The sequence below is a fragment of the Palaemon carinicauda genome, chromosome 37 (genome assembly GCF_036898095.1).
Source record: "Palaemon carinicauda isolate YSFRI2023 chromosome 37, ASM3689809v2, whole genome shotgun sequence".
In the NCBI taxonomy this organism is placed as follows: domain Eukaryota; kingdom Metazoa; phylum Arthropoda; class Malacostraca; order Decapoda; family Palaemonidae; genus Palaemon; species Palaemon carinicauda.
The window spans coordinates 24,894,956-24,901,828 of NC_090761.1; the positions used below are offsets into that span (position 1 = coordinate 24,894,956).

Consider the following 6,873-nt stretch of genomic DNA (forward strand, 5'->3'; position numbering starts at 1 on the left):
TGCGTCTGGCAGGGTGGACTGCGCATCGGTGGTGGAGCTCTCACAGGTGGAGTGTGGGAGCAGGCAGCCGCAGTATCTGCTGAGCGCACAACCTCGGCGGGTTGTAGGTTAACAGGTGCATTGTCAACCTTCCAGCACGATACTCCTGCATGAAGGAGCAAGCTGAGACTGTATAGTCTGCAGCATGGACCACTAGGGTCTATGAAAGACAACAACAAACGGAGCTACTGTCCGTTGTGACTGAGGGTCTAAAACAGCTGGTGCGGCAACAGACGGAGTTACTGCCTGTTGCGGTACCACCTTGCCTCTCTTGGGAGGTGTGCAGTTGTCGTACTGCAGCAAGTCCGAACTGACCCAGTGGCTACACCTAGGCCGTTGGGACTTGCGCGGAAGGGACCGACTTGCACTTAAAAGCTGCAAGATTTGGTCCATGGTTTCTGCGAGAAACCTCTTCCGCAGACGAGGAATAAATGGGCTCTCTCGTCTTTGTGTGGGTGGGGTGATCACGTCGGCAACGTGTGTAGATACACCCGAAACCACCGAGGGAAACGTTTGTTCGTCGATCAAGACCTGTGGAACCCATAAGTCCTTCGACATTACTTCTCCCCTGGGCTTGGGAGCTTGTAAGAGGTATCGGACAAGGTGAACAACTGGCACGAACAAACGAACCCTCGAACGCAACACTGTAACACTTTGCGCATATCACTTTATCACTTTTGATTTTCTGTTTGCACTTATTTCACTGAACTCGAAACTTTAAGTGGTTTGTACCTGAAACACGCAATCCTATCCTTCATTAAAAGGTAGTAATTGCGAAAACAGTTTTACAATGTAACAGAAAAACATAATGAAAGATAAAGAATTCAGTGGCTGGAAAAGAGACTAAATACTAGATCAAATAAACTACGTTTAAAATCTCTCACCGCATAAAGCCTGGGAACAAGAATAAAACTCTAGAAACGTTTTACCTTCTTCCCCTATAGCGACTAGGGAGAAGAGTAAAAAAAAAAACGAGAACAACGTTACCCGCTTGAACAAAACGTTTATCCTCCTCTCTCTCCCTCCGTCTCTATCTCTCTCTCTCTCTCTCTCTCTCTTGACTTAGAACCTGAGAGATGAGCCCAATTATATATCGTTAAAACATATTATTTGTTAAAGGAAAAAAACTGAAAGGTTTCCCAAATAAAAAGTTCCTTTATTAGAATTAAAACCATTTAAGCTAAGAAAGAATGAACGAAACGCTAGAATCGGTTTACTCTTACTGCAACGTGAAACCGTGAAATACTCTCTCTCTATCGTAACGATAGAGCGCAAGTTGAACGTTCTGAACGTCAACAACTGCGGAGACTAAACTAAACGTTAGTTCAACTTTGAAAACAGTACGAGACTATCAAAGAAATTCTTTCAAAAACATTAAAATTAAAATAGCATAAATTCTTAACAGGAAAAATAATATGACGGGCTCAATGTTAATTAACTTCGGTTCCAAGTAAGGACCGCCTACTATTAGGAAAGGTCGCATATAAACAAACATAAAAATTAATTTTTATAAGTTCATAATAAATGGAAAGTTGATCGAAGAGGCCTATAAATGGCGGAGAGATATAAAATAAATCTATAACTTTGTTAAGCAAAATTACCAAAAACCTAAACACACTTCCGTCTAAGGGAAGGGTGGGTCATTAAAAGTGAAAGAGAGTCTATACTCTCTTCGACACCAACACTTCCGTCTAAGGGAAGGGTCGGCCATTTAAAAGTGAAAGAGAGTCCATACTCTCTTCGTCACCATAATAAAATCTATCCAAAACGAGTTCAAGTTTTGAAATGAAGATAAAACCCCTGCATAGCGAAAGCTCAAAACTGGAATAGTGTACTTCACCAAAAAGTTGTGAAAACAAATCCAGTTAGGGACGGCGTATTAGTAGGTCTTGCCGGTGGCACGACAGAGGAAAAATTGAGTTCTTGTTGACAAGAAGTACTTGAGTACCTACTCACAGATGGCGCTGTTGTGTACACCCCCACCTGTATAGCGATCGCTGGCGTATCCCGACCGTAGATTTCTGTCGGGCAACAGAGTTGACAGCTACATGATCATCGGGTAAGATTAATATTGAAAATTGTATTTTTCTTTATGGGAAATTGCAGCATTAAAACTGTATCCCATAGTTCAAAAGTTATTTGTATTTTTCTTAATTATAAAAACTTGGGTTCTTAAATAGGTTTATGCTTTCAGCGAAGCTGGATATGGCTGAATAAAATTTAATGAGGCGGTGGCAGTTACCTGGAGGGTGGCGTGTAAAGGCCGCCCACCCAATAGACCACTGAGCTCCCACTTTGACCCTAAATTTAGGCCTTGCGGGGTTCTTGAGGCAGGAAGTGTAGCTTAAAGAACTCAAGGTTTGTAAACAGGTAGTTAGAAAAAAATGAAAATTACCCTAAAAATTTGTGATTTGTTTTTACAAGAATTTAATAAACCTTTGTCCTTTAATTGGAGGGAGGAAGTACCTACAACCGTCTGGCTTACTTTCTGGGGCTTTGTCCAAGCACTTTGGCCCTCTAAAAGGATGAAAGTTAGGAGTTAGGACTCACATCAACCTCCAAACGACATGGGCATGAAGATGAGGCAAGTGTTAAGCTTGGTCACTACCAGGGAATGGTAGACAGGCAAGGAAGAAGCTATATCTGCTTGAAAGATATGTTGTCTGAATGTGTGTTCATTTATGAGAAATGGATTTGCTTACATGTGGGCAATGAATTCCTTCCCTTTGTCTGGGAGAATGGAGGAGGTACTAATAAAAAAAATTTATTCGTTAAGAAAAGTTGCTCGATCATGTGGACTTCCTCTGTCTAGTGTCAGATCCATCAAATGAAGGAGTGACTTTGTCACTACAAGCAAAGGGAAGAAAATTAAGGGCTAGTTGTTCTTACCTATCCTTGTAGACGACTTATATTCCGACCACTATGGTTGGTTCACTTGAAAGGAACAAGGATCATTTGACTATCAAGCAAAAGGGGCAACTCCCATGCGAGTGCGAGCGCCCAAGAGGTTGCTTAACAAAAGAACATTTCAAGTAGATCACTGTCAAGTCACGAGATTGGTTGCAAGCAACTGCTTCCGTAAATTCAGGATGAAATCTTGCCCTCGCTAGGATGGGAGTTGGCCGTGCATGTCCGTCTATGGACCGGTAAACACTAGAGTAACCAGCTACCTCAAGCGGATAAAAGCATTACAGAAAACCTCCCAAGCTGATCGCTGTCAAGCAAACGATCGGTTGCAAGCAACTATTTCCAATAGACAAGATTGAGGCTGTGTGCCTAAGTCGGGTTACTGACCAATAAACACAGAAAAATTTTCTCTATAGAAGGTATATGTTCCCCTCAATCTTATGGCAGGAATCCCATGTTTTAGGTACCCTCGGGCAAGCCAAAGACTGGGGAGCAACCTGGATGGTTTGTTGCACCCGAACTCCATCAGTTAACATCGATAAATAATTGTAAATGAGACCTCCTCCTTCCTGGTGATAGGTATAGCTAAGAAAAGAGGTAGATGCTTCAAGATTGAATTAACTGGAATAAGCTCCAATTGTTCCCTCTCAAGGGAACAGACTTGTTTTGTATAGTTTTGAAGTCCAAGTACTTTTGATACTTACATGTATGATCCATAGATATTAGGGAGGGCTTGACTGGGATGGAGGAGGAGCCCACTTGAGAGCAGACTTCCTATGTCTGGGGTTCATGGAAAGGCAGTGGTTCTTGTAGAACCTGACTTTTCTCAGGAGATACAACATTGGCTGATAGAGAGCTAATGATGCATTGGAACAAGATTCTGATTTGTCTGGATCCAGGCATCAATTGGCTTAACCCAAGATTGTCCTTTACATACAAAGGAACATCAGTAGGTTCTGCGTACATCCATGTGCCCACGTGGCTAGCACATGCAACTGGTGAAACGAACAGCCTTCGTTGGCAGTAGTAGCTCACCAGCTCACATGTGAATGTGTCAAATCACAAATGCCCTGCCTTAGGGTAAGTGATCGTATATTAGCTTAAGCATCGTGAACGCATTTGTGTTTGTCAATGTGCAACATAATTGCTCAAAAGGAGTTTATCATTCACGAGCAGTAGCATCATGAACATGTTCGCAAGCATGCATGCACCCACGAGAAGCTCATGCAGCTGGCAAAGTGTGTGTGTGTTGAAGCTCACCTGTAAGCAAACACTTATCTGCCATCGCTTGTGAACATAAGAGCAAGCCGATTCTATCCCGTTAAGAGTAGAGGCTTGGGCCAATAACCACGAACGGTTATATTTCATGAGACTCGTTGTACCCTGATGCATGGTGGGCTGAGGCAGAGATAGAAAGGGGTCAGACGCCAAGACCATGTGAGTGCTCCAAAGAGCTCTCTATCCCATAGGGAGAAGATGTCTGAGGCAATAAATCCCAAGAATTATGTCTCAAGAATGGTCCTACACCAGGAGAATGATGGTGAGAGGCGGTTAATGTAACCAGTCCACAGCCATTACCATGAGGGTGCTTCAAAGAGCTCTCTATCCAGTAAGGAGTGGAGATCTGTGACAATAACCCAGCAAGGTTATGTCTCATGAGACTTGTTGTGCACTGGTGAGTTGATGGTGAGAGGCAGCAGCCACAAGAAATCTGAAGGTATCTCCATCTGTGGCAATAACCTCGAAGGATTATGTCTCATGAACCTTGTTGTAGCGAGATCTGGCTCATAAAGATGAGCACGCATACATAAACCGAAGTAGCATTTGTCAGAACCTCAATATGGAGGTGTGAGGGAGTAGTGCGCAGGCCGTAGTCAACGAGAGGAGTTAGCCCGCGCATTTCACTAATGCTTAGTGACTGGGTGCACAATACTGCAAAAGACTCTCCCACATGACTAGGGTCTGTGCGTTCACTTGCAAAAATTGCACGAGATGAAGCATGAACTCTCATCAGCGCTCCCGCAGGAGGTTGGCGAGTAGCCTTGCATGCTCCTTCAGGAGGATGCACAACCTCAGATGGTGGCAAGCAAGGCTCAGAAAGCTTTCCTGCGTGCAGACGCACAGAAGAAAAGGCAGGCTCTTCCCCGTAAGGGAAGGAAGCCCGAAGTGGAGGTCCCGAATGGCCTATCTTCACAAAGCTCAGAGAGCTTTCTTGTGCCTGTAGTGAAAGGTGTTGGTCACAGGCATCACCATCTGCGGCAATAACCCTGAAGGGTTATAGCTCACAGGACCTGGAAGAGGCAGCAACCACAAGCGGTCGGCAGACATCACCATCTGCGGCAAAAACACTGAAGGGTTATCACTCACGAACCTCGTTGTGCACTAAGGGCACAAAGGCAGATGCGTTGACCGACATGCATCACCATCTGCAGGAATAATTCTGAAAGGGTGTAGATCATGACACTTTTTGTGCACTAGGGGTACGATGGGAGAGGTGGCGACCACAAGCGGTCACCATAAATCACCATCTAGGTCCTCCAAAGAGCTGGAAAGAGGCATTGATGAATCAAGCATTTGTTTCCAAAACCCCGATGAGGGCTGACTACACAGGTGAGGAGGGCCTCCCTCATGAACAAGAAAGGTGCACAACACTGGGTGGAGAAGCTGATGCTTCTTATGCTGCAAGACCTCAATGCGTTGAGTGAACTCAGGTTGAGGGTGTGCCACGTAGTCAGCAAGCAAGAAGTCTGACAGTGGTCAGCTTCTGGGTCATATTGAAAGGATCACCTGACTGGTAGTGACTGGTAGTCTGCAACTGCTCATGTTTATGCATTGGATCTGCATGAACGAATGGAAGAGCAGATATGAAGGGTGCTGAAACTAAGTTCACAAGAAGCTATGGAGGGTCACCCAGAATCTTGGATATGCAAGACCATTAATAACCCCTGGGAAGGCAGCTGTGGCCTCCGACTGTTCCCTTAACTGTAGCATCTCCAAAGGCTGTTCCTTAAAGGGGAGACCCAAAAGCCATAAAGAAGGAGAGTTGCGCATGCGGCAACGAGAGAGAGTTCCCCAGTATAGGGGAAGTGACAGTTTCTGCACCTAAGAGTTGTCCAGGGTCAGTCGATCACCACTCTTACCCATTCGTCCATTTCTACTATTAGGTGAAGGTATAATGCAGTTACTTCCAGCATGAAGTTGCGGAGCTGCCCGTGCTTCTTGTTCTGTTGAATTAATATATTTGTATAAATGTAACAGTCAAATATAAAAAAAAAATGGTATAAAATTGACATTAAAGATACTTTTTACCTGGTGAATGAACATATATAGAGGGGATTAAAACATGAATCTTTTACTCCTAAACAGAGAACATATCTCCCACCATATCTAATCATAACCAATTACCCACTCCAGCTTAATAAAATGTATAAATTAAATGTGGGATCATTAAGAAGTATTTGGTCTCCTGCTCTATGCCACCATACATCTACACACCAGACAAGAGTCTTCCTCAATTATATTTTTACTCCTAACCTTTGATTTATTCACTGAAATGCTAACGGCAGGCCCCAGAAAAGGCGCTTAGATAGCAAGTAGGAAAAATATATGATTCATGCATTTGGCTGGAAATTAAAGTATCATGTATGTATGTTTTCATTCTTTATTTACTGCACCAAGTAAAAGCTCAAATAACACAATGTAGGGTAGGGTAGGGTTAGGGTAGGTAAGCTAATAAGGTTTATGCTAGTAAGGTAAGGCAAGGCAAGGCAAGGCAAGGCAAGGCAAGGCAAGGCAAGGCAAGGCAAGGCAAGGCAAGGTAGGGTAGGGTAGGCAGCCACAAGAAATCTGAAGGTATCTCCATCTGTGGCAATAACCTCGAAGGATTATGTCTCATGAGCCTTGTTGTAGCAAGATCTGGCTCATAAA

The 6,873-nt window shown here is 43.8% G+C and overlaps 1 long non-coding RNA gene across 3 annotated transcripts in view; it reads right to left on the minus strand.

Moving 5' to 3' along the window:
* Positions 1 to 6,873, minus strand: part of LOC137629040 (uncharacterized) — a 41,592-nt gene that overhangs the window by 13,782 nt on the left and 20,937 nt on the right. Inside the window, exon 3 of one of the 3 annotated variants that reach the window (XR_011041430.1) lies at positions 6,098 to 6,170. The exons of the other annotated variants lie outside the window; for them this stretch is intronic. This is a non-coding gene — a long non-coding RNA (uncharacterized lncRNA). Of the gene's footprint in view, positions 1 to 6,097; positions 6,171 to 6,873 lie in introns of those variants that run through there. 3 annotated transcript variants of the gene reach the window in all.